This window comes from Lissotriton vulgaris, chromosome 4_1 (genome assembly GCF_964263255.1).
Source record: "Lissotriton vulgaris chromosome 4_1, aLisVul1.2, whole genome shotgun sequence".
NCBI lineage: Eukaryota > Metazoa > Chordata > Amphibia > Caudata > Salamandridae > Lissotriton > Lissotriton vulgaris.
Window position 1 is genome coordinate 1,271,030,311 of NC_141691.1, and position 26,440 is coordinate 1,271,056,750.

The window sequence follows — 26,440 nt, forward strand, 5'->3', positions numbered from 1 at the left end:
TCTGCTTTCAGCGGGGAAACCATAGGCAAAGGGGGACTTCTTGCTCAAGCTGTTACCAATCTGGAGAAGAGGAGCAGCAGTATTCTCACACCCAGGCGTTTGAGCCTGTAGATGGGAGTCTTCACTTTGAGGTAACTAGCTGCTCATTATTTTTGACTGAATGCACATTCTGTAGTGCATCATTTACACTTGAAAGTAAGTTAAAGTTTAATTGGTTTATTCAAGTTGTTTCTTCTTTGCCGTGCTTTGCCTATAGCTGGATTGGGGGTTTGGGTGCTGCTTTCGGTTTTTTATTAGAACAGTGCTTCTTGTCCAGAACTGTCTTTGCTTTGGGTATAGCTGCCTCGCAAATTTGCGTTCTATAGATCCTGCACAATAGCAATAAGCTATCAATTAACCATTAAAAAATACATCAACTGATTATCTATGCTGATAATTCTGGTCCAGAATTAGGTGAATGGCGGGCGGACAGGCATCCAAACTTAGTGCTTCTCTTTCGTTTTGTACAGGACTCATTACAGTTACTTTTCCTATGTGCTTTTGTCTTCCTGGTTTGTTTTTTCTGACATAGTTACGGAATGCTCGTGAAATAAGTTAAAAATAATATTATCCGGATGTATAGGAATACTTCTTGATATAAACGCTTTGAAACTAATATACTAAGACTTAATTGTGGCCTATCGTAAATCATTTTTCAGTCCTGCCAAGTATCACGCATCAGGTGTGACATTCACGCATTTCAGTGCGGTGTTCAGCTTCACCGCACTGAAAAGCATTGTCACGCATTTTGCCGACTTGCCAGCTTGCGCCACCGGCGGCACCTGTGCACGGCTCTGCTGCCCGAGAGACGTGCCCAGTTCCAGCAGCTGCTGGGCTCTAGTTCATAAATAATTAATCACCATCTGCTCTCAGCTCTGGTGGCTGAGAGCACTAGGCTACAATGTAACAATCGTGCCCTGCTCCAGGCTGCTATATTATTCCTGCCGCGCGGCTTAGTTTGACACTCACTCACAGCTGCCAATAATTAGGGGGGAGGCTATGGGCTGCCCTCTCAGCAGTCGATGGCCGGCTGGTACGAGTTTTGTTGCAAAACACTTTAATAGGCGCTGCAGGAAGTGACTTCTGGCGGCTGCAGTTGAATAAAGTTTTGGCAATCTCATGGTTGCGATGATTGACATTAAGATGATGATCCGGTGGATGAGTCAACTACCTGCGGCGGCCGCAGTGCTAGACTGATTCGGAGCCCATCTTTGTCTCTTCATGAAGAAGCTGAGCTCATATGCGGGCAGGTGATTGCCGCAAGAGTCGTTGCTCCCACGATGAGACGATCATGAGGCCGCCTATACGAATTGTCCGTGTCACTCATCTCAACTCAAAGCAAAGTAAGTTTCTCAATTCTTCCTCTTTTGGAGCTAAAAATCTCCATTAAATGAAAAGCGCTAGCGCTTGCTGACCATACTGGTGCTGGTCCAATAAATTATTTTCAGCGTAGCCAGGTCTGGTGTCATCTGGTGCTGTGTTGCAGGCTGAAGGGCTGGGCAGATAGTGACACGCCAACAGGGGCGGACGCTGCTCAGCTGCTCTTTAATCATTTTTATTAGGGTTGAGCACTACTACTACTGGTCAACGTGAGGAGGGAGGTGAGGGGGACGGGTTCAGACTCCTCTGTGCTGCCCGCTGAAGAGAGCAGGGTGGGAAGCGGCAGTTTTGGTGTGGGCAGAGCTGTGTCTTTTCTTTGTTCGGTGCTTGGTTTAGGCTTCTTTGCTTGTTTTGTGAAAAGTTCATGCAATGGCAGTTGTTTGCCGAGGCAGCAAGTGATGCTATGGTGTACTATTTGGGGGTGTGTACATGGCTCCACCAAATTACAGTTCTGGTTCCTCAGCTGTGTGCTGAACTGTTTATCTCTTCCATTGCACATTAATTGAAAAACACACGCACCTCTATTTACACCATATTGCTGGTAATTACAATGGTCGTCATGGTAAACGTTTCATTTGCCAGAGCTTTGCTTGCCCATACACAAAGCTGCACTTCACAGCCGCATATACCTAGATACTTTGAGCTACACCATTTGTTACGGCTTTTTGGAAGCTGTTCTCAGTAAAACCGTATTCCATTGGATCCTGCAGACCTTTCAGGAGTCTCACGTGGCGTGTATTTAGTGGCACAAAATAAGTGGCAGCAATTAAGCTTTCTCACACCCCCTGCATCTCTCGAAACCCCTGAATCTGGGGCCTGGGTTCAGCGACAGATCCTCCAGGCAGCAGGCCCATGTGTATAGCCTTCTCAAACCCCCTCCCGCTTCCCTCACAGACCCTGAATCTGGGGCCTGGCTACAGTGGCACACAGCCTCCAGACAGCCCCCCTATCTTAGGGCTTAGTGCTCTTCCATTTCTGGTGCTCTCTCCTCGCTCAAATGGTTATTATTTCTGATATTTATATGTTTCCCTTGTTTTCTTTGCGTGTTTTTACCTGCGAGAAAGTGTCAATCATAGTGGTTGAATGTCACTCATAATGACTTGTTCCTTGTTTTGGAGGTTGTCCCACTGAAAGCAGGCGTTGACAACAAGAAACTACTACTCCAAAGAGAAACAGTGTGGATCAAGAGACTTGATGCCTGCCAGCCCAAGGGGCTTAATGACAGACTTGAATATAGTTGTTTCTTATAGATATTTGTTGCTTCTGCATACTTACTTTGTCTTGTATTTTATATGATACTATCTTGTGTACACCTGCTTTACGACGTCTTCACCATTCACTCTCCTTGTTTACTCTCCTTGTCTATTGGTTTCCCATTGCAATATCTTGCTTTGATATTTTACCTGATTTTTTACCTTATCCTTTTCATTCCACTCTGCTGTGATTATTTTCAGCTTACTTCCTTTGGCATATATATTTTCTGAGACCACCAGCCCAACCTCTATTTCTCTCGGCTACCCTTGTTCTGTGATCCATCTTTCCCCTGTTTATCCTTTTCACCCACCTGTCTTTTTTATTTTCTTGTTTTGATTACACCTGTAATGTCACCTCCGTTTACTTACTTCACCTTGACCCCACTCTAAGATGGCCGCCACTTTCATGCTCGAGTGTTTTTTCGTTATCCTATACTTTCTATGTTACAATGCATTTATAGCGCACGCCATTATTGTGTAACTGTGTATTTTTGTATACCATATGAGGTGCCACACTCGATTGAGCTTTTACTGTTTCTATTTACTTTTCCTACTTCACACACACGCTAGTCCGTCGTTTACCTCTATGGCTCTATTTACTTCCGCACCGGCTTTGGCGATTCACTAACCTCCGGCAACACGGCGTTTGGCGCGTTGCTACTCTAACCCATCGGTGAGTTTCATTTTCACTCGCACGGTAGTTCCTTCTATTTGGGTTGCGCTCACCCTATTAGCTTAGACATTGGCACTGTCTCCTGTTACCATTTTCTAACGCATGTAGTTATACTCGGGTCCACCAGGACTGACCCGTTTTCAATTCGCATCACGGTGGTTCCCCTTCACGCACTCTGAGGCTTTATCTATATCTGGACTACACGTTCTTACCAACATAGTTTCATGTTTAGCTTTTGCACCCTGGCTCTTTTTCACCATTGCTAATATCGACATTGATTCCCTTTTTTTCACTTCTCAGTCTTACACCTTGGTTCTTTCCCACGCTTGCATGCCATTTCGTAGCACTTACTGAACAGTTTATTTTCTCGTGGAGGAGAGCTCCCCTTCTTGACATTGTTTCATTCACTTACAGATTCTCTGCTATCCCCTGACGAAGGGCCCCAGCCCGAAATGCATAGGGAGGAAGCTCAGATCTATGGATGTTGGTTAATTGTTTGCGCTAAACACATCGTTACCTAAAAGTGTCACTATGAAGATGTAATATGTGACCTACAGAACTATGGATCTCTGAATTAAAGAATACTATGCTTATACTCGCTTGAATCACATGACACTCATTGATGAAAACATAATGTAGGAGTTTTTCTCCTTTCGGAGTGCCCTCGGAAATAGTGCAAGTCACCCTTGCACTCTACAATTTTCGCCTGGCTACAGTGGCACACAGCCTCCAGACAGCCCCCCTATCTTAGGGCTTAGTGCTCTTCCATTTCTGGTGCTCTCTCCTCGCTCAAATGGTTATTATTTCTGATATTTATATGTTTCCCTTGTTTTCTTTGCGTGTTTTTACCTGCGAGAAAGTGTCAATCATAGTGGTTGAATGTCACTCATAATGACACTGAAATTATGAAAATGTCACATGTAAGCAATCTGAAACCTTGGCAGCTATGTTTATGACTAATGTCTCCCTTTTTTGTAAACATGATCGTCCAAAGCAGATTTGCCAAATCCTTTCTTAATCATGTGCTGGTTTATGTGGGACTCCGGAAATGTGAATAATAACATCTTGTTCGAGGCATATGAGCTGCAGATCTCACACTTAGCATTAGATCTCCACCTGGTGTTGGGCTCGGATGATTGCATGTTGTTGTCATCTTGGAAGAAGGCTTCGTAGTCACGAGATAGGTGACTCCTCCCTTGGACGATAGTGCGCATGGGCATCAACTCCATCCTTAGATTGTAGCTCCGGTTCGAAATCTTCTCTCTAAGTTGTTCGACACGTCCAAAAACTTACTTAAACTCTTCTAAACAACTTTCGACATCAAGAACCATCGACTCGATCTCATCAGTTCGATTCCGGTCGTCGACGCGGGCCGTTGGGCCTATCCACACCATGAGGCTTACAGCTCATGGAAAGGACGCCGTTCAAGAAATGCCCCCAGTGTGCAGCAAAATTCCTGCACAGTGACCATCACAAGGTCTGTAACCTGTGCTTATCACCAGAACACGACGAGTCCAGCTGTCCAGCCTGCGCATCCTTTCGATCCAAGAAGACCATTCGAGATCGGAGGGGCCGTCGACACATCATGCAGAGATCAGCTTCGGAACCAGAGGACATCTTCGACGAGGGTCCAGATGTCCCCGAAGAAGATTCCGAAGATCTCCAAATCGTATCCGGGGCAGACGACTCCGATGACTCCATACCTTCGGGTCAATGCGTGAGTACTACTGCCCCTGCCACAACCCCAACACCTAAATCGAAGGCAAAGGTCAACACTCTGCCTCTGGGGCCCAGTTGAGACTGAAAAACTACTTCAGAAGCCCCGCCTTCGAGCCCGGCTCTGAAGAAAATTCAAAAGCCTTCCAGTAGCTCAGGACCTAGCAAACCGCATGTGCCGATACCACCAGTCCCCTCGGCACCGAAACCGAAAGAATTCCCGGTTCTGAAAAACCACTCAGAAACCGGTGACTTTGAAAGACAAACCGGCACCGAACATTATAAAGCCTGCTTTCGATGCTTCCAAGCTGACGAAACCAGCTTCGGCTCCAAAGCCAAGGTCTTGGAAGCCAAGACCTACGTAAAAGGACTCTGCCACAACTCCTAAGGCTAAGAACAAAGAAAAGAGACAACAACGCTCGGAACCGAAAAAATCGGCACCAAAACCAATTCCTAATGAAGAAGAAGAGCTTTTTCACCCTGATCCAACACAGAATAAGATCTATATTGACCCAAGAACAGGACATGTCTCTACTGTACCAGACAGGAAGAGGAAGTTTGATACAGCAACTCCACCTCCAGTGCCTGTAAAGAAGAAGGACTGTGCAGCATCACCTATGCACCCTTCTTCTCCTATACCTCCCTCTATTCCACCTCCTCTTCCTTTACCTCCTCAAAATTCTCCTACTCATTTTTCACCACAACATACACCTCCTCATAATAATGATGATGATGATGATATTATGGGGAGAGGAGACGACCCAAATGACCCTTTTAACTACCCAACAGATCCACTGGACTGGGAGTACCCAATCCCACAAGATGTCACACCAGATGTACAAGATATCCCTGACCCATATACATACCCATCCAAACCATCTCCTCCAGATGATAATATTTGGTTTGTACACTTAATCAATAGAGCAGCCATCCATCTTGGGGTCACAATGCACTCAGATGAGGCAGAAGAAGATTTTCTACTTGACACTTTTAATAATCCCAAAAGTCAGTTCAGCTATTACCTATGATCAAAGGGGTTATTAAGCATGCTCCAGAAGTGTTTAAAGATCCTGTATGTGCTAGGATCATAAACCCCAGAATAGAAAAGAAATATAGGCCTGCTCCTGGGGATCCTGCCTACATTAAGGGACAACTACCTTTAGATTCCCTAGTAGTTTCAAATGTAAAAAAACGAGCAAACTCCTAAACATCAGGTGAAGCTCTACCTCCTGATAAAGAGTCGAAGATGATAGACGCGTCAGGCAAGAGAATAGCTGCCCAATCAAGTAACACGTGGCGCATAGCTAATACACAAGCCCTCCTCACAAGATACGACAGGGATCATTATGATCAGCTAGAAACACGCTTACATCATCTACCTGACCAATATAAAGCACAAGCTAATGACCTTATCCAAAAGGAAAGCTAATTTCTAATGCTTCGATCAAGTGCGCACTTGATGCTTCTAGTGCGATAAACACTAGTGTCCTCCTTAGCATGGCTACGCATCTCAGGCTTTAAGCAAGAGGTGCAAACCACCATATTAAATCATCCAATTAACCAACAACAGCTTTTTGGCCCAGCTGTAGACAAAGCACTTGAAAAAATAAAAAAGGACACCGATACTGCCAAATCTATGGGAGCTTTGCATTCCCCACAAACAAGAGGCTCCTTTTGTCGCTCCTTCTATAGAGGAGGCTCCGTTACCGACCGGAATTAGGCTTTTTATATGTAGGTGGCTTCATTTCAGATTCGGTAATTTACCGAATCGGTATTTAAGAATTCGGTTAATTACCGATTCTTAAAAATACCGAATCGGTAAATTACCGAATCTGAAATGTAGGGAGCACTCAAATGATTGTTTTTCCCATTTTAGGATTCGTTATTTACCACCAACTAGAAGTTGGTGGTAAATAATGAAAACCTTAGAAAAAGCATTTTTGTTGCTTTTCAAACAGTGCCATGTGCACCCATACACATTTGAGGGGTGCAACAGGGTGTCAAAGTGACACCCTGCCACCCTTCAATGTTTCCCCCATTTACCGAATCGGTATTTACCGATTCGGTAATTGACATTCATTCCTAAGGGCCTCCAAGGTAGATTGTAAAATGAATACAAATATGCTATCAAAAAGCAAAACGTACATTAACAATTCCTCCTAGAGCACACTCCACACGCAAATTAAGAGCCTCTGTGGCATTCTTAGGGAACATTCCCTTACAAGACATCTGCAAGGCAGCAAAATGGTCTACAACACATACCTTCACTAAACACTATTGTGTTGATGTGCAAGCAAAGCAGCAAGCTGCGGTAGGCCAAGCAGTCCTCAAAACTCATTTTCAAACTACTGCTACAGATACAGGTGACCACCGCTAGGGGAGATACTGCTGTATAATCGATGCTCAGCGTGAGATCTGCAGCTCATATGCCTCGAACGGAAAATGGTTCTTACCAGTATGCATCTGTTCTTAGCATGTAGAGCTGCAGAGTCTCACACGCCCACCCACCTCCCCGGGGCCTGTATCTGTTCCAGTTCTATCTTACTTAGATATACACGCATGGACATCCTTTTTTCTTTCTACTAACTCCATCATTTCCCATCATGGCGAAAAACAATCTAAGGATGGAGTCGATGCCCATGCACACTATCGTCCAAGGGAGGAGTCACCTATCTCGTGACTACAAAGACTTCTTCCAAGACGACAACAACATGCAATCATCCGAGCCCAACACCAGGTGGCGATCTAATGCTCAGTGTGAGACTCTGCAGCTCTACATACCAAGAACAGATGCATACTGGTAAGTAGCATTGTGTTTCCACCAACAGACGTAGTAAATATGATTTTGTAACCACCGATTCTAAAATAACACAAACTGAATATATGTTACCTAAGCTTAAAATATTCATATTCCCTAAAACCTCCCTGCCTTTTAAAACGTCAGCGCTCTGTGCTTTTACATTTATAATGACTAAATGTTCGAGGCATGTGGGCTGCTGAATTCATATCTGTGCATAGATCGCCGCCTAGTGTTGGGTCCGGATGATTGCACATTGTTGTCCTGGAAGAGTCTTCGAAGTATCACGAGATAGGTGGCTCCTACAGTGCGCATGGGCATCGCCTCCATCCCCAGATTGTTTTTTTCCGCCATTGGGTTCGGATGTGTTTCGGTTCCCTCTGTCGGAATCGATAGTTGTTTAACTTTCCTTACTTGAGACCAAAAGGTCTTTAGGATTAGCGTCGGTATTGTCAATCGTTCGGGTTGTTTATTCCTCAGCTCCGAACACTTGCTGCCCTCCGCGTGCTGTCGGCGCGGACGGGCCTACACGACGCTCCAGACTACTTAACATGGAACGAACTCCGTTTAAGAGGTGCCCGGTGTGCACCTCAAAGTATTCACACCTCGACGTGCACCCAGTGTGCAACAAGTGTTTGTCGCCGGACCACGATGAGGCCAGGTGTATGGCCTGCTCGAAGTTCCGGTGTAAGAAGACTCTCAAGCTTCGTCGGGCCGCTAGACTCCAGGCCCAGTTATCAGCGCCCCCGCCAGACAACATCTTCGAGGAAGACGTTGATGACGACACCGTCTTACAAGTTTCGGACTCCAGCCCGGCGTCAGAGGATGAAAACTACGACGCGGGGGACAAGGAGTTTGAGGAAGTCGTCGGAGAGGTAGGGGACGACGACGGGGCCATTGCCACCGTGGAGGATAGCTCAGAGGAGGAGCATCCTCAGACTGACTCAGGGGTCAATCCCCATTATACGGCCCAGGTCGAGGGATCGCCTTTGGGCCTTAACCAAGACCTCAATACTCGTCCCACGGCCCCGCCTCCGGGCCCGGCCACGGACATTGGTGATGCGCCACTCCCGGTAAAGAAACCGAAAGTGAAGCCGTCAGGGTCCACACCAACGGTATCGAAACCGAAAGTGAAAGTCGCACTGGTGGGACTGAAGGCTCCTGAGGCCTCAGCGCCTAAAAGGTCCAAAATGGCCGCCGACATCAAGAGCCAAGCCAAGATGGCCGACCCGAAGACCCCGGTGTCGAAGCCGAAGGCGAAGACGACCGACGCGGCCGCGTCGGCGCCGAAGATGGTCGAGGTCGATGACCCGAAAAAAGCCTCGAAGAAGCGTCAAGACGACCCCAAAGCTCTGGCTGCGCCGATTCCGGTCGTCAAGGCCAAGGGTGGTGATGTGTCGGCTCCGAAGACCGTGCCTTTGATCGCCGACCCTATTCCGGACTCGGGGGAATCGCTCGGGCCGGGCCAGCCCTCCCCGTCCTTAACCAAAAAGGTCACGGAATCCCTTCAACGTATTCGGAAGGACGCATTGGCTCCCGAACCGAAGGATGTGGTGCCGAAGCCGGCAAAGGCGCAGACGCCGATCCGCTTCACGCTGCCGCCGAAGACGACGCCGAAGGCTTTCGCTCCAGGACAGGGGGCCGGGGTGCCCTTGAAGCTGGTGTCGACGCCTAAAGCGTCATTGGTAGTGCCGAAGCCTCGGCTCCAGCCACTCGCGGACGAGGAGCGTCGAGAGGTTGTCATCGACGCCAACACAGGCAAACTCTCTCTCCTTAAAAGGAAGATCACCCCGGAGCCAGTGTTAGAACATTTTCGTATTCCACTCAAAAAGAAGTTGGACTCTGCGGGTACTTCTGCCCCTATGGAGCCTGCATCTCCACAAAATCTAGAACTCTCACCAACTCATTCCAACGCTGGGGAAGGTGACGGAGATGAGGAAGACGATTACAATTATCCAGCGTACTCGGATCCAGAGGAGGTCAATGAACCTTGGTCTGCTGGAGGCGACCCTGAGGAACCTCAGTCAGGTCACGAACCGCAGCTTTTTGCAGCGAAAACTTCTCCAACAGAGGACTCTGCAGCCTTCAACGCTCTAATTGAGAGAGCTGCGGCTAATCATGATGTCGACCTCCATGCGGACCCAGTGGATGTCGATTTTCTGTTTGACACTTTCTCAGTGGCTGAAAAGTCGGTCAAGACATTGCCTATGCTCAAGGGAGTGCTGAAGCACGCGCCAGAGGTTTTCAGGGAGCCCACTCGGGCGCGAGTCATCAATCCTCGTATTGACAAAAAATACAAGGCAGCGCCCACTGATCCAACGTACATCAAGGGACACTTGCCACTGGATTCTTTAGTTGTATCCAACGCACGCAAGCGGACAAACTCGCAGACCACGGGTGATGCTCCTCCCCCAGACAAAGAATCGAAAATCTTTGAAGCCTCAGGAAAACGTATTGCTGCGCAGGCAGCTAATATTTGGCGCATTTCAAACACGCAGGCCTTACTTGCACGCTACGATAGGGCGCACTATGACACCCTAGAAACACTTCTGCAGCACTTACCTGATCAGTACAAAGAGGGAGCTGAAATGTTAAAATCAGGAGGGGAAGCTAATCACCAATGCTTCCATTAAGTGTGCACTGGACGTGGCTGATACCGCCTCCAGGGCTATAAACACTAGCGTGTTACTGCGTAGGCATGCATGGCTTAGAATATCAGGCTTCAAACCAGACATACAGACAACCATCTTAAATCAAACAGTTAATCCAGACCACCTGTTTGGCCCTGAAGTGGATGCAACCCTTGAAAAAATTAAAAAAGACACGGACACTGCCAAGTCTATGGGGGCCCTCCAATCCCAGCAGTTTCGGGGTGGTTCCTTTCGCCGCTCCAATAACAGAGGCACCTCAAGGGGTCAGGCATCGCAATCCACGCAGTACTATAAAAGCAACACCCAGACCTCATACACCAACAAGGGTAGAGGTGGTTACAGGGGCAACAACGTCAAAGGCAGGGGACGTGGAAACAACAGCTCCAGGTCCTCCACCACCAACAAACAGTGACGCCTTGTCACTGCCCCCCGACCACACAACACCGGTCGGGGGGAGACTCCAGCAGTTCCTGCCCGCGTGGAAATCCATCACCACGGACAGGTGGGTCAAATCTCTTATCCAGTACGGTTACTGTCTGGAACTTACTTCCACTCCTCCAAACATACCTCCAAAAAACCGTCCTATGTCCGGCGAGCACTTGCACTTGTTGCAGCACGAGGTCATAGTCATGCTGCAAAAAGGGGCAATAGAGCTTGTGCCACTGCAAGAAAGGGGAACAGGAGTTTACTCTCTGTACTTTCTAATCCCCAAAAAGGACGGATCCCTCAGGCCCATCCTGGACCTCAGGCCCCTCAACTGGTACATTCTGTCAGAACACTTCCATATGCTCACGTTGCAGCAGGTTCTCCCTCTGCTTCAGCAAGGGGACTTCCTGGCTACGCTGGATCTCAAGGATGCATACTTTCACATTCCCCTGCATCCTTCACACAGGAAGTACCTCAGATTCACAATTCAAGACCAGCACTACCAGTTCAGGGTTCTGCCTTTCGGGGTCACCACAGCGCCAAGAGTTTTTACAAAGTGCCTGGCGACTGTGGCGGCGCATCTACGACGCCAGAACATCCACAATTATCCCTATCTGGACGACTGGCTCATTCAGGCAAAGTCAGAACAGCAGTGCGCCGACCACGTGTCCCGCACCATTCATCTCCTGCACGATCTGGGATTCTCGCTGAATTACCCAAAATCCCATCTCCAACCCGCCCATATACGGCAGTATCTGGGCGCGACAATAGACACTCTGGCAGCCACTGCGCAGCCAACTTCAGTGAGAATCGCCAGTATCCAGACGCTGATCCAACGATTCAGACCTCAGCACTCGCTTCCAGCGAAGGTGTTCATGCAGTTGATAGGCATGATGGCCTCCTGCATCTCCATCGTCCCGCACGTGAGGTTACATATGCGTCCGCTCCAGGAGGGCCTAGCACGTCAGTGGACTCAGGCTCACGGGCAACTAACAGACCTAGTGTTGATGAGCGGTCGGGCGTACAACTCTCTGCATTGGTGGAATCCACAAAACCTTTGCAAGGGCCGACTGTTCCAGGAGCCTGTGCCACAGATTATCCTGACGACGGACACTTCTCTCCAAGGATGGGAGCACATGTACTCCACTACACAGTGCAGGGACTATGGACACTACAGCAAAGGAAGATGCACATCAATGTATTGGAACTGATGGCGATCTTCATGGCCTTGAAGGCATTCAAAGTACATCTGTGCAACAAGGTCGTGTTGATCCGGACGGACAACATGACGGCCATGTACTACATTCAGAAGCAGGGAGGCACACACTCTCCGCAGCTGTCTCATCTGGCTCAGAGCATGTGGAAGTGGGCCATTCAGAGGAACATCTTCCTCATGGCAGAGCATCTCCCAGGCAAAGACAATCAGATGGCGGACCTGCTCAGCAGGCACAGCCACCAAATGCACGAGTGGGAGATACATCCATCAGTACTCCAACCGTACTTCCAAAGGTTGGGTCATCCAGAGATAGACCTGTTCGCCACAAGGGAGAACGCAAAATGCCAAAGCTTCGCCGCCAGGTTCCCACACCCGCAATCACAGGGCAATGCGATGTGGATGAACTGGTCAGGCAGATTTGCGTACGCTTTCCCCCCAGCACCTCTGATACCGCTGGTGGCACGCAAGCTCAGGCAGCACTCGATGACTCTCATCCTGGTTGCTCCAACGTGGGCTCGCCAGCCATGGTACACCACGTTTCTGGAACTTTCCGTGGTACCGTATCAAAGGCTTCATCTCACACCCAGCCTTCTGACGCAGAGCCATGGCGACATTCAGCACCCAGATCCGCAACAGCTCAACCTGGCGATCTGGCTCCTGAAGTCCTAGAGTTTGGCTACCTCAATCTTCCCCCCGATTGCATGGACATCATTCGGGAGGCAAGGAAGCCCACGACTAGAGCATGTTATGCAGCTAAATGGAAGCGGTTTGTCGTTTATTGTGTAAACCACGACATTGACCCGCTGGATGCTTCCATTCAGAACATCATTTGTTACCTGTTCCATCTGTACCAATGCAATTTGGCGTATTCTTCCATCCGCATTCACCTGTCTGCGATGGCCGCATACCTCCAGAATAGGCAACACCTATCACTTTTCAAGGTTCCTGCTATCAAGGCATTTCTGGAAGGACTCAAAAGGGTCATTCCACCATGGACACCACCAGCTCCGGAATGGAACCTCAATGTGGTTCTTACAAGGCTGATGGGTCCTCCCTTTGAGCCACTGCACTCTTGTGAGCTTCAGTTTCTGACTTGGAAGGTGGCTTTCTTAGTAGCAATTACATCGCTACGGAGGGTTAGTGAGTTACAGGCACTCACCATCCAAGAACCTTTTTTCCAAGTACATGCTAGCAGGGTGGTGCTCCGCACTAACCCTAAATTTCTACCCAAGGTTGTATCTCAATTCCACATAAACCAGACAATTGAGTTGCCAGTGTTTTTTCAAAACCCTGAATCGCTGGCGGAGCGGATGCTCCACACCCTTGACGTTAAAAGAGCGCTAATGTACTACATTGACAGGACAAAGGATTTTCGAAAGACCAAGCAACTTTTCGTTGCATTTGCCTCACACCACAAGGGTAACGCTATTTCCAAAGCTGGTATTGCTAGGTGGATCGTGAAATGCATTCAGATCTGTTACGCTAAGGCTAAACGCACTCCTACAATTCCACCAAGAGCCCACTCCACCAGAAAGTTGGGGGCCTCTATGGCTTTCCTTGGGAACATTCCCTTAGAAGATATTTGTAGAGCAGCCACATGGTCTACCACACATACTTTTACTAAACATTACTGTGTAGACGTACACTCTAAACAGCAGGCAGCTGTTGGTCAGGCTGTTCTCAAAACACTTTTTCAAACTGCTGCAGCTGGCACGGGCGGCCGCCAATGATAGGAGGACTGCTATGTATTCTATGCACAGATATGAATTCAGCAGCCCACATGCCTCGAACTGCAAATGCTACTTACCAGTATGCATCTGTTCTTGGCATGTAGGGCTGCTGACATTCATATCGCCCGCCCTCCTCCCCGGCGCCTGAGCAGCTGCAGTATTCATATTTATATATGCTCATAGCATGGGCATCACTCACATAGTTCACTCCATCTCGGCCAATGGCTAAAAACAATCTGGGGATGGAGGCGATGCCCATGCGCACTGTAGTCCAGGGGAGGAGCCACCTATCTCGTGATACTTCGAAGACTCTTCCAGGACAACAATGTGCAATCATCCGGACCCAGCACTAGGCGGCGATCTATGCACAGATATGAATGTCAGCAGCCCTACATGCCAAGAACAGATGCATACTGGTAAGTAGCATTTGCAGTATTTGTCTTTGCTCCTCTAACCAATCGTTAATTAACTCAAATGCGCTATTTATTTAAATAAAATGTACCCTTATACCGAAATATCCATGGGTGTATGTCTTGAAGTAAAATGTCAAGTGAATGTAGTATTGAATGTAAATGCAAAGGTGCAAACTTGGAGAAGCAGTGACAGAATTCTTAGCATAGAGGTGAAATGCACTGTCCATAGTCTGCAATGAAATTTGCTTTAAAAAAAATATATTTTTATTAAACTAGTGTCAGCATTTCCAAACTGTTACACATTAATATATTTAGGTACATGTTTCCCCGGTGGTTTACACAATCTGCAATGCACAAATGTTGTAGTAATCATGGTGTCAGTGGAGTGTACCTGTAAAATTCACTTTCATTCCATCCCCTCCCCACCTAATTATTCAATGCCACCCGAACCCCCTATAGTCTACCCACAGCTGCCAAATTTTCTCCCATTTATTGGGGCATCCCCTGCTCTCATAAATTGTCCTTTCTGCCGCTCAGCACCAGTCCATGTCTCTTTTCCATTGAGATACTTTTGGCGATTGAGTGCCCCCCATGGCCCTGCCACATTCTGCTTGGCGACCATTGACGCCACCTGTAACTAAATGTAATTTGCAGTCCTAAATAGGAATCCTCATCCTTTATAGACAGAGAATTTTGAACAGCATTATCTCTTTTAAGGAAATATAGAATCATATTTTTCCATCTATGTTCCAAGGAAATTATTTTATTTTACTCAATTTATTAAAACCAAAACCACATTTGGATCAAAATTGGTTAGTAAGAGGTTGTGCAGAATCAGTTTTCTCTACTTTTGTGTGACTTAACATTTTACAAACCAGACATAAGGATGTGAGACCTTATGTAAGGGTGATTGGCCAGTCCTAGATTAGGGGGCAATATGCCATGTCGGTATGGTCGTTTATCACTGATTTTGCAGGACCCAGAACACTATTTCACTCCATTTGGATAACCAAGTTACTCTCATGAGGCACTTGACTCTTTAAAGGTAGTGAAAACAGTAAGTCAAAGCTTTCCCTAAGTGGTGGGCTGGCTATAAACAAGATTTAAGCAAAAATAGTCAAGTGCTAACTGCTGTAAACCTGGACTGGAATTCAGGCTACACATTAAAGGGCCAATTTAGATTTCGGCGGACATGTTAAACAGTCACAACCGTGATGGATATCCCGTCCGCCGAAATCTAAATCCCATTGAAAATACTGGCATTTAGATTTTGTCTCATGGGATATCCAACACCTTTGTGACAGAGTTACCCATCCACCGAAATCTAAGTTAGGCCCTAAGTACGTATCTTATTTCAATGGGGAAACTAATGACTTCACTTGTATATCTTCTGTAAAACAAAAATCATCATGTCTATGTCTATGTAGGGGAATTTATAAAGCGCAGTTGCTACTCCAAGGAATGTCCTGGCGCTGGATGACGAAACTTAGTGATGGGAGCAGGAAGGAGATTATGGGTTGTGAAAAGCCATGTTTTCAGCTTCTTCTGGAACATTGTGGTTGACTTAATGCTTCTAACGGTCAGAGGAAGTTTGTTTCAAAGGGACAGGCTCAGGAAGGAAAGGGACTTTCCCCTGACTAGCCTTTTTAATTTGTGGGGGACTGGCCAGGAAAAAATTAGAGGAGCGAAGATTTCTCTGTGGGATACAGAACGAGATCCTGTATTTTAGGTAGCCAGGGCCCATTCCGTATAAGGCTTTCTGAGTCACAAGTAGTGTCTTACAGATAATCTCACCTCTGCTACTATCATTTCCACTGTTACTTTGGGGTCTGATACTAGGGAAAACTCTCTGACAACTCTAAAGTATCATGTTGGGACAGCTAGTCCATCATGTCTTGCTTCTCTTGTGGATCGTGCAGGTGATGTTTCTCATTCACTTCACACTCCTGATACTTTGAGGCCATCAGATCCTGGGTAGAGGTCCTCTTTAAAAAAAACTATTTTACTGCTAAAAAAATAATCAACGCAAGCTTGAAGGAGCCTCTACCCTCCCCTAAAAAGAAAGTGTCTGGCATGCCCAGGAGGAAGCAAGAGTGATGCTGAATCCTGTGTTGGAAATGGTTTATCTGGTTTCCAAAACTCTAGTCTTAGTCGCAGTTATGCCTGTATTCATGAACAAAAGGTTTAGATTGCTAATTTATGAGAACATGTGTAAAGGTATCCATCTATATGAACCATCAACGGTAATGTTCTTTCCCTTACACAGAAAAAAATAGGACTATTGTTTTCGGTGTTATTTCAGTGGAAAAACGAGAGGATACATGCAGACATTGGATGAAACTCAGTATTTTCTCTCTGACAGCCAATTTTCTAAAGTCATCTACTTTTAAAGGCATTACAATGACTTTCTCTTTCAAAATAGAGCCAGCTAGGTCTTGGACTATCATTTTAGTAAGGTACTGCCTGAATTTGTTGGACCTCCTTTGAAACACATGCTTGATTGTAATAATACAGAAATTCATGGACCTGCTATTTATTATGACAATTATCCTATCTTGCAGAGCCAGTGACCTGCAAGCTGTGTCAGATGGGCTATTCACAATACTCAGTAGGCTTAAACAGATTGTTTGCCTGCATCATTAATTCCTTGATAATGTTATTTCTGAATTCCACATTAATTAAGCCTTACATTGCTGCTATGCATCCCCACAGAGCATATGGGGATCAGCACCATGTTTTGATGACTGAACTGCATTTAATAAAACATATATCAGTTATAACATACATCAGTTATTTTGAGATTTCTGCTGTGGAGTTAAAGGACAAACTGTTGTGAAGATTTCCACATTAGACTGTGGCATGTTTTGTCATCTGTTATCAACTGGAAGATACAGATTTGCTGAATGTGTTGATTTTAGATTTGACGTTAGTCAAGGCCCTTTGATAGTACTAAAATGACATGTATAATATTTACTGTTAGGAGTTTTCAGCCAGCCCTTTTTAGGTCTCGCTCTCGAGACCTATTGTTGTTGAGATGCCTCAAGGGAGACAGATTCTTGCAGATTCTGCTTTGTGGATGCGCACGTGAGACGTGTCTGTCACAAAGTGTGCGCGGGCGGCGCCATGTAAAAGCTTCACTCTACATTTACCTCCGGTGCCCGACATTTTAGGTTTCATTGTTTCCGTTGCTGCCATAAGGCCACTCGGTCAGCCGGTTTTAACTTTAAAAATGAAACTCTAAGTTAAAGGGTACAAGGTGCTGTAGGCTAAAACTCAGGCATGACAGAGTTAACCCGCAATGCCCGCATCTGCCTATGCTGCGACAGCCCACCTACGGTCGAGTCTTGGATATTAACCACGATGCGAGAATAAGTAGAGAATAAGAGTAAGTGAAATAAAACTTTAATGATACAACTAGTTTCCCTCTTGAAAAGGCATCGACATTTGGGAAACTGCCTGGGGAAAACACTGACAGCACGTGCTTTTGTAAGCAAAACGTGGGTGGGGGTGGGAGAAGGTGAGTGAGAGTGACATTTAAAAGAGCCCTCCCTTATCCGCCTCCTGTCCTCAAAAAGTAGAATTTGAGAATGGCGTTCAACTTGCCTTCCTGGTGAACACTTCTCCCCCCAGAGACAGACCGCCGTGACAGCTGTAAAAACCTTTCTTACCTTGGGTAAACTGTGGCATATAGGGCGGGGTACGGGTCGCCACAAAAATGCCAGTGAAGTAAACTGGAAAGGTGCTGGCGTGCTTCCTCTCCCGGACCCACCCACAGGGGGTCTGGGTCTCTGTCGGGGCCGAGTAGCCCCTTACTCGGTCTTGGGACGCTTCTGCCGTTTGCAGTTACAGCAGACACTCAGCCTCCGGCCTGTCTCTCGTCGCCAGCCATCTTGATGCAGAAAGCTGAAGGGGCTGGGCGGCGGCTTCAGCCTGAGACTCAGAACAGTGCCGGAAGCCTTCTCCCGCCATCTTGGTGAAGGTGTGGGCTGAACCACGCCTGCAATTGCTGTCACGGAGACTCCAGTAAACAGCAGAGAGGGAAGGAAATGAAGCGCTGCAGCTCTGACTCATATTATCCCTGAGGGTTACGGTCAGCACTGTGTCTTTGGTGCTCCCACCCCAGTCCTTCCTTCCAGCAAAAATAGAAGACAGCACTTTAAATGTCCACACGTTTTTGCCCTTTAAACATTCACAACATCGTGTTTGAATTGTGTTTTATTTAATTTTCAAACACACCAAGTTGTTAATATTAATTACTGTAGCCAGCTGTCGAAGTGCATTAACAAAAAAATCCTGGGAACCTTGATGCTGCGCACAAATGGGGACAGGGTAAGTGGGCGTAGTCAAAGACGTGGTTAAGAAAATATATTGTGTAACTGTTATCTGGCTTTCGTCAGCTGCCAAGGTTTCAGATTGCCAAGTGTGACATTTTCATAATTTCAGTGTAATTATGAGTGACATTTCAACGACTATGAGTGACACTTTCTCACAAGCAAAACCAATCAATGAAGACGAAGGAGACGAACCCAGGCAGCCTCCAGCGCGCCGTTCCCCTGCTCCTGGGCTCCCCGCAGGCAGGAGTGAGCTCTTTCAGGTCTTTTTTTAAACACAAAAAGGCATAACAGCTGAAGCCAGGAAGGGAGAAAAGCGGTCAAAAAAAAGAAATGCGGCAGTGCCACCTCTCGTACTGCAGGGCGCGCTGTGCCGTTTACAGTACTGCCACTTATAGCATTTTATGCATAGCACGGGCTGGACTGTATGCACGTCATGTTTATAAACAAAGACCACCTGTAGAAGCACCAGCAGCACCTCTTTCCTGCGGACCTTTGTGCAGTCACCACCGGTGGCGTGGTGTCATTTTGCAATTAAGAATGAAAACTATATACTGCTCTCTATACATATATACTGACTTTGACGACATTGTGGTCGACGCCATCGTGGATACAATATTTTTTGGTCAATATTAAAAGCGACGCCTTTTCATGGGTTTGTGGTGGCATGGAGGCTGGGCATTGCTGAAAATTAAAGGACAACAAAGAACAATCTTGTTATAAAGTAGTAATGCATTTGCCTTTTCTATCAAAATGTAGAACCAGGTGGCATAGACAAAGTACGAACATTAGACTGGGAACTTTCAAATGTAATTGATTGTGGGACCAACTGGCTGTGCAGTAAATTAAGAAATATAACACGGTCCAATGGTTTGAACCCAGTCGAAGACAAACTCACATCAAACTTTATTTGAAAAAATATATATTTTCAATTTTATTATGAAACTATACATAGAACAACTTCGGCGTCACAGCTTGCAGAGCACAACCGGTGCCTGATTGTGGCCTGCATCCACATTTACACTCTCCTCTCCTACCCTCCTCACTAGGACATCTAACCCTCATTCTCCCATGTCAGTGTTGCGCTGCGTATATGTGGGGATTGACAGTGAAAGCCATCTATCTAATAGCTGCTCTTCTGTTTGCACCAACTAGACCTAGCATCGCAAATCTATAGTGGACTTTGCTCCTGTTGGAGCAGCATGGTATCACGTGTAGAAGACAATGACGGAAAGTATTATCTGTGTGTGTCACCCACCTCTCCTAGTTGGTTTGTGGATTCAAAGTAGGGTATCAACCCCGTACTCCTCATGTTCAAAAAGTCTGCTCCCTCCACCTCGTATCTAGGACATATATCTGACCTGCTCCGGTAATATCTGAGGAGTCTCCTCGGCAACAGATATGTGCTGTGCAGGACATACAAAGGTGGCAACTTAAAACGTGCATTACATGCAAATCCCCATACTAGTGCTCAGACTTTACGCCATTCCATGTCCTCCAAAGGGTCTGTGAGATCTCTGTTCCAACCCTGTCTCACCAGGAACATAGCCTTGGGCAGGTCGTGTTTTAGTTCTCTACACAAGAGGGAGGCCAGTCTCCGAGGAGAACCCACGTCCTGCAGTACCCCCAACGTCTGCGACTGGTTAGGGGTTTGTGGAAAGCCAGTCCAAATGTTGCTGGCTGTCTTAGTTACCTTGGCGAATTGCAAAAACTGACCGGGGCCTACCCCAAATGTCTCTTGCACCTCTGTGAAAGCACAGCACCACTCTCGCAGGTATAAGTCCTGTGATGTTTTACAGCCGCTGTCTTTCCAGGCTGATACTGACATATCCTTCATGATGTTCAAGAAAGATTGTAGCCATTATGTTGGTAAGTTTTTAGAGAACAGAGGTTTGCGCAGAATGGACCTAATCACCCGTTCCGATGTGTACGCACCTTCCTCACCACATAGAGGCAGTGCTTGTTAATAGAGGGACCTTGAATGAGCCATTTAGGTACATTTAATGTGTCTTGTAATCCTGTCAAAAATGTTTCTCCCTATTGGGCCCATCCACACACCATTTAGCAGCGTGCTCTAGCTGTGCTGCTATATAGTATAGTTCCATATTTGGTAAGCCGAGCCCGCCTTCTTCCATGTCTAGCGTCAGCACTTTCAGTCGGACTCGGCTGCGTTTATCAGGCCCATATAAGAGAGAATAAGAAGCTGTCCAGGCTTTTAAACGGTTCTCGGCCTATTGGGCGTTGTATATTTTGAAAGATGTAGCAGCATCCAGGCAGGAGCACCATCTTTGCCACTGTAATCCTACCCATAACTGACAGCAGTAATATCGAATTTAGCACAAGCGTTATTACTGAGATTAATCATCCTTGGACAATCAACAATTTCACTCACTTTATTCACATTTACGTCCGAGCCTTGAGTGAATTAGTGATCAGTGAATTAATACAAATTAAAAGGTCTACTCTAGCGAATCCAGTCCTCCTTGCACATGAGCTTATATCACAAATCTTATTTAACTTTATGAATTTGCTTAAGGGGTCTAGTATTGTTTGGGAAGCTAAGGTTCTGTACTTGCTTCAGTTCAACGGGTGTCTGAAACTGTTCTCCTAGTCTACCCAGATTTGGCTGCTGCTGTACCCTTTCTTGCAGGTTGCGTGTAGCTCCCCCACCCAGCTAGATCTTAAGTGTGACACTGATACAGCGAGGGGGAATTCCAATGAGCTCCTCTGAATCCTCAGCAGGCAGATTTATTATAGATCCTCAACTGATCACAGTCTGCACAGCAGGACTTTGCACGGGGGGATGGTGGCCGGGGGTGGGGGGGTGTTATGGGAGGGTGGGGTTAGAGAGTACAGGGAGCATGCCCCCTCGAAATCTGCACTTCTTAGTTGCTGTAGTCAGTGTGGTGCTTGGTATGTCTACACAGAGGGTGTCTATTGTGAGAAACACACCTGATGTTATGGTGGTTTGTTTGGTGCAGAGGGCAGCGGTGCTTTTCTGGTGGCTTGTCTGCAACATAAACCTTAACATCAGAAGGAGAGCAAGAACAAGCAGATTATCAGCAAGCACTCAAAATGGGGGTCTGTGGGGTTTGGGGAGGCCCCTACATCCAACCTTCACAAGAAACAAGATACTCCTTCATCCCACAAAGTAAATCGGTATTTTTATGAAAAATGTCGGACATATACTGGTGTAAGAATGGAAAAGGAGAAGCCAGTATTTCTGAGGCTGACGGAGGCGGAACCTGTATTGTTGTGTGTGTTCTGGTACTTTTGTATTACAGGGCGTTTGTGAAGTGTCATGAAATTGTCCTCTTTATTGTGAAGAGAAGACCTTTGCCGGACTTTCGGTGAATTTCATTTTGGGGTTGGGACTGGGTGCTAGTGAAAAGATTGGAATGAGGACAGATGCAAATGATGAGGTAATGTTCTGTGGTTATGTGTACCTGGTACCTGACTTTCTGGTTGTTCTTGAATGCCAGGTCTATGTTGTAGTAGACATAGTTTTTAGGTCTCGACCTCTGCCAATGCCTCTGGCATTGCAGATGTCGAGTCATATAGAGGTGAAACAGGAAAGCTGAACCATCCGGATTACGCCGAGTGGATGTGCCCGTGCCCGCGCTTGCCGTTTGCTGCCACAGCAATGCCGAGAGCTTCACACTTCAAAGGAATGCTCTCCCCCGCCACCCCTCTGCGCAATGCCTCTTCTCTCACCCTTTCGATATCTCCCCTCCCTCCTCCTCACCTCAACATTTGTCTCTCACACCACAGGCCAGCAATACCGAGAGCTATTCCCTCCCACTTACTGGCTCCCCTGCTCCCCCACCCGACTTGAAAGGAAGCCTCGCACACCACGACCAGGAAAACACGCACACACATACACAGCAAGATTTTTCTGTGTTTTAAACGCTCGCTGCTGACATTTTCAGTTATGTAATAAAGGTCATCAGTTCACATCCTGGCAGGCACAAGCGTCAGACATCCATAAACATCAGGCATCAGGCATCCACAAACGTCAGGCATCCACAAGCATCAGACATCAGACATCCACAAGCATCAGACATCCACAAGCATCAGACATCCACAAGCATCAGACATTCACAAGCATCAGTCGTCCACAAGCATCGTCCACAAGCATCAGACATCCACAAGCATCAGGCATCCACAAGCATCACCCATCAGACATCCACAAGTGTCAGGCATCCAAAAAGGGTCTGGCATGCACAACAAGCATCAGGCATTGAGGCATCCACAAGCGTCAGGCATCCACAAGCGTCAGGCATCCACAAGCGTCAGACATCCACAAACATCAGGCGTCAGACATCCACAAGCATCAGGCATCAGACATCCACAAGCGTCAGCCATCCACAAGCATCAGACATCCAAAGGCATCAGGCAGCCACAACTGGCAGGCATCCACAAGCGTCAGGCATCCACAAGCGTCAGCCATCCACAAGCGTCAGCCAACAACAAGCTTCAGGCATCCACAAAAGTTACAACACAATGAGGGAGGTACCCAAAGACCAGTGAGGGACTGGGTAAACCAATATGCAAAAAAACACAAAGAGTCCCTAGTTGGTGGGGGTATATACCCTACAGCGTAGACTGACCCAACCAAAAGGCTCTAAGGGTAGCTACGTTGTCAAGGACAAGATAGTCTTTAGCATAACATACACATAATTTGCAAATAGTTTACGAATACAGGCTAACAGTCAGTATAGGAACCCTGTCTACAAAGCACCACATTAATTTAGGAAACTATAATCTTTACCAGTGTCAAAAACAATTTATTAAAAGCAATACAGTTTAAATTCGCATTCATAAAACAATTATACATTCAAACATATATTAAAAAACCATGGTTTAATATATTTGTAAATTATGTGTATGTTATGCTAAAGACTATCTTGTCCTTGACAACGTAGCTACCCTTAGAGCCTTTTGGTTGGGTCAGTCTACGCTGTAGGGTATATACCCCCACCAACTAGGGACTCTTTGTGTTTTTTTATCCACAAAAGTCAGCCATCCACAGGTGTCAGACATCCACAAATAACAGGCATCAGACATCCACAAGCGTCAGCCATCCACAAGCATCAGACATCCAAAGGCATCAGGCATCCACAAGTGGCAGGCATCCACAAGCGTCAGGCATCCACAAGCGTCAGGCATCCACAAGCGTCAGGTATGCACAAGCGTAAGGCATGCACAAGCGTCAGGCATGCACAAGCTTCAAGCATTCACAAACATCAGACATCCACAAGCGTCAGACATCCACAAGCATCAGGCATCAACAAGCAACAGACATCCACAAGCAACAGACATACACAAGCATCAGACATCCACAAACATCAGACATACACAAAAATCAGACATCCACAATCATCAGACATCCACAAGCATCAGACAACCACAAGCATCAGACATCCACAAACATCAGACATCCACAAACATCAGACATCCACAAGCATTACGCATCAGACATCCACAAGCGTAAGGCATCCTCAAGCGTCAGGCATCCACAAGCGTCAGACATCCACAAACATCAGGCATCAGACATCCACAAACATCAGGCATCAGACATCCACAAGCATCAGACATCCAAAGGCATCAGGCATCCACAAGCGTCAAGCATCCACGAGCGTCAGACATCCACAAGCATCAGACATCCACAAACATCAGGCATCAGACATCCACAAACGTCAGGCATCCACAAAATCAGACATCCAAAGGCATCAGGTATTCACAAGCGGCAGGCATCCACAAGCGGCAGGCATCCACAAGCGGCAGGCATCCACAAGCGGCAGGCATCCACAAGCGTCAGGCATCCACAGGTGTCAGACATCCACAAATATCAGGCATCAGACATCCACAAGCGTCAGTCATCCACAAGCATCAGACATCCAAAGGCATCAGGCATCCACAAGTGGCAGGCATCCACAAGCGTCAGGCATCCACAAGCATCAGGCATCCACAAGCGTCAGCCAACAACAAGCTTCAGGCATCCACAAGCATCAAACATCCACAAGCGTCAGGCATCCACAAGCGTCAGGCATCCACAAGTGTCAGACATCCACAAGTGTCAGACATCCCCAAACATCAGGCATCAGGCATCCACAAACGTCAGTCATCCACTAGCATCAGACATCCACAAGCATCAGACATCCACTAGCATCAGACATCCACAAGAATCAGACATCAAACATCTACAAGCGTCCGGCATCCACAAGCGTCAGGCATCCACAAGTGTCAGACATCCACAAGTGTCAGTCATCCCCAAACATCAGGCATCAGGCATCCACAAACGTCAGGCATCCACAAGCATCAGACATCCAAAGGCATCAGGCATCCACAAGCGTCAGGCATGCGCAAGCTTCAAGCATTCACAAACGTCAGACATCCACAAATGTCACACATCCACAAGCATCCACAAGCAACAGACATCCACAAGCAACAGACATCCACAAGCGGCAGGCATCCACAAGCGGCAGGCATCCATAAGCTTCAGGCATCCAAAGATTTCAGACATCCACAAATATCAGGCATCAGACATCCACAAGCATCAGACATCCAAAGGCATCAGGCATCCACAAGTGGCAGGCATCCACAAGCGTCAGGCATCCACAAGCATCAGGCATCCACAAGCGTCAGGTATGCACAAGCGTCAGGCATGCACAAGCGTCAGGCATGCACAAGCTTCAAGCATTCACAAACATCAGACATCCACAAGCATGACATCATCAAGCGTCAGACATCCACAAGCATCAGGAATCAACAAGCAACAGACATCCACAAGCAACAGACATACACAAGCATCAGACATCCACAAACATCAGACATACACAAACATCAGTCATCCACAAGCATCAGACATCCACAAGCATCAGACATCCACAAGCATCAGACATCAAACATCCACAAGCGTCAGGCATCCACAAGCGTCAGGCATCCACAAGCGTCAGGCATCCACAAGTGTCAGACATCCACAAGTGTCAGACATCCCCAAACATCAGGCATCAGGCATCCACAAACGTCAGTCATCCACAAGCATCAGACATCCACAAGTATCAGACATCAAACATCCACAAGCGTCAGGCATCCACAAGCGTCAGGCATCCACAAGTGTCAGACATCCACAAGTGTCAGACATCCCCAAACATCAGGCATCAGGCATCCACAAACGTCAGGCATCCACAAGCATCAGACATCCAAAGGCATCAGGCATCCACAAGCGTCAGGCATGCGCAAGCTTCAAGCATTCACAAACGTCAGACATCCACAAATGTCACACATCCACAAGCATCCACAAGCAACAGACATCCTCAAGCATCAGACATCCACAAGCATCAGACATCCACAAGCATCAGACATCCACAAGCCTCAGACATTCACGAACATCAGACATTCACAAATATCAGACATCCACATGCATCAGGCATCCACAAGCATCAGACATCCACAAGCATCAGACATCCAGAAGTATCAGACGTCCACAAGCATCAGACGTTCACAAGCATCAGACATCCACAAGCATCAGACATCCACAAGCATCAGACATCAAACATCCACAAGCAACAGACATCCTCAAGCATCAGACATCCACAAGCATCAGGCATCAGACATCCACAAGCATCAGACATCCACAAACATCCAGAAGCATCAGACATCCACAAGCATCAGACATACACAAGCATCAGGCATCCACAAGCATCCGACATCAGAAAACCAGAAGCATCAGACATCCACAAGCATCAGGCGTCCACAAACATCAGGCATCCACATGCATCAGACATCCACAAGCATCGACATCCACAAGCA

The 26,440-nt window shown here is 46.9% G+C and overlaps 1 protein-coding gene across 30 annotated transcripts in view; it reads left to right on the top strand.

The window, feature by feature from the left end:
- Window positions 1-26,440, top strand: part of EPB41L3 (erythrocyte membrane protein band 4.1 like 3) — an 878,261-nt gene that overhangs the window by 796,389 nt on the left and 55,432 nt on the right. The gene's annotated exons all lie outside the window — the stretch shown is intronic.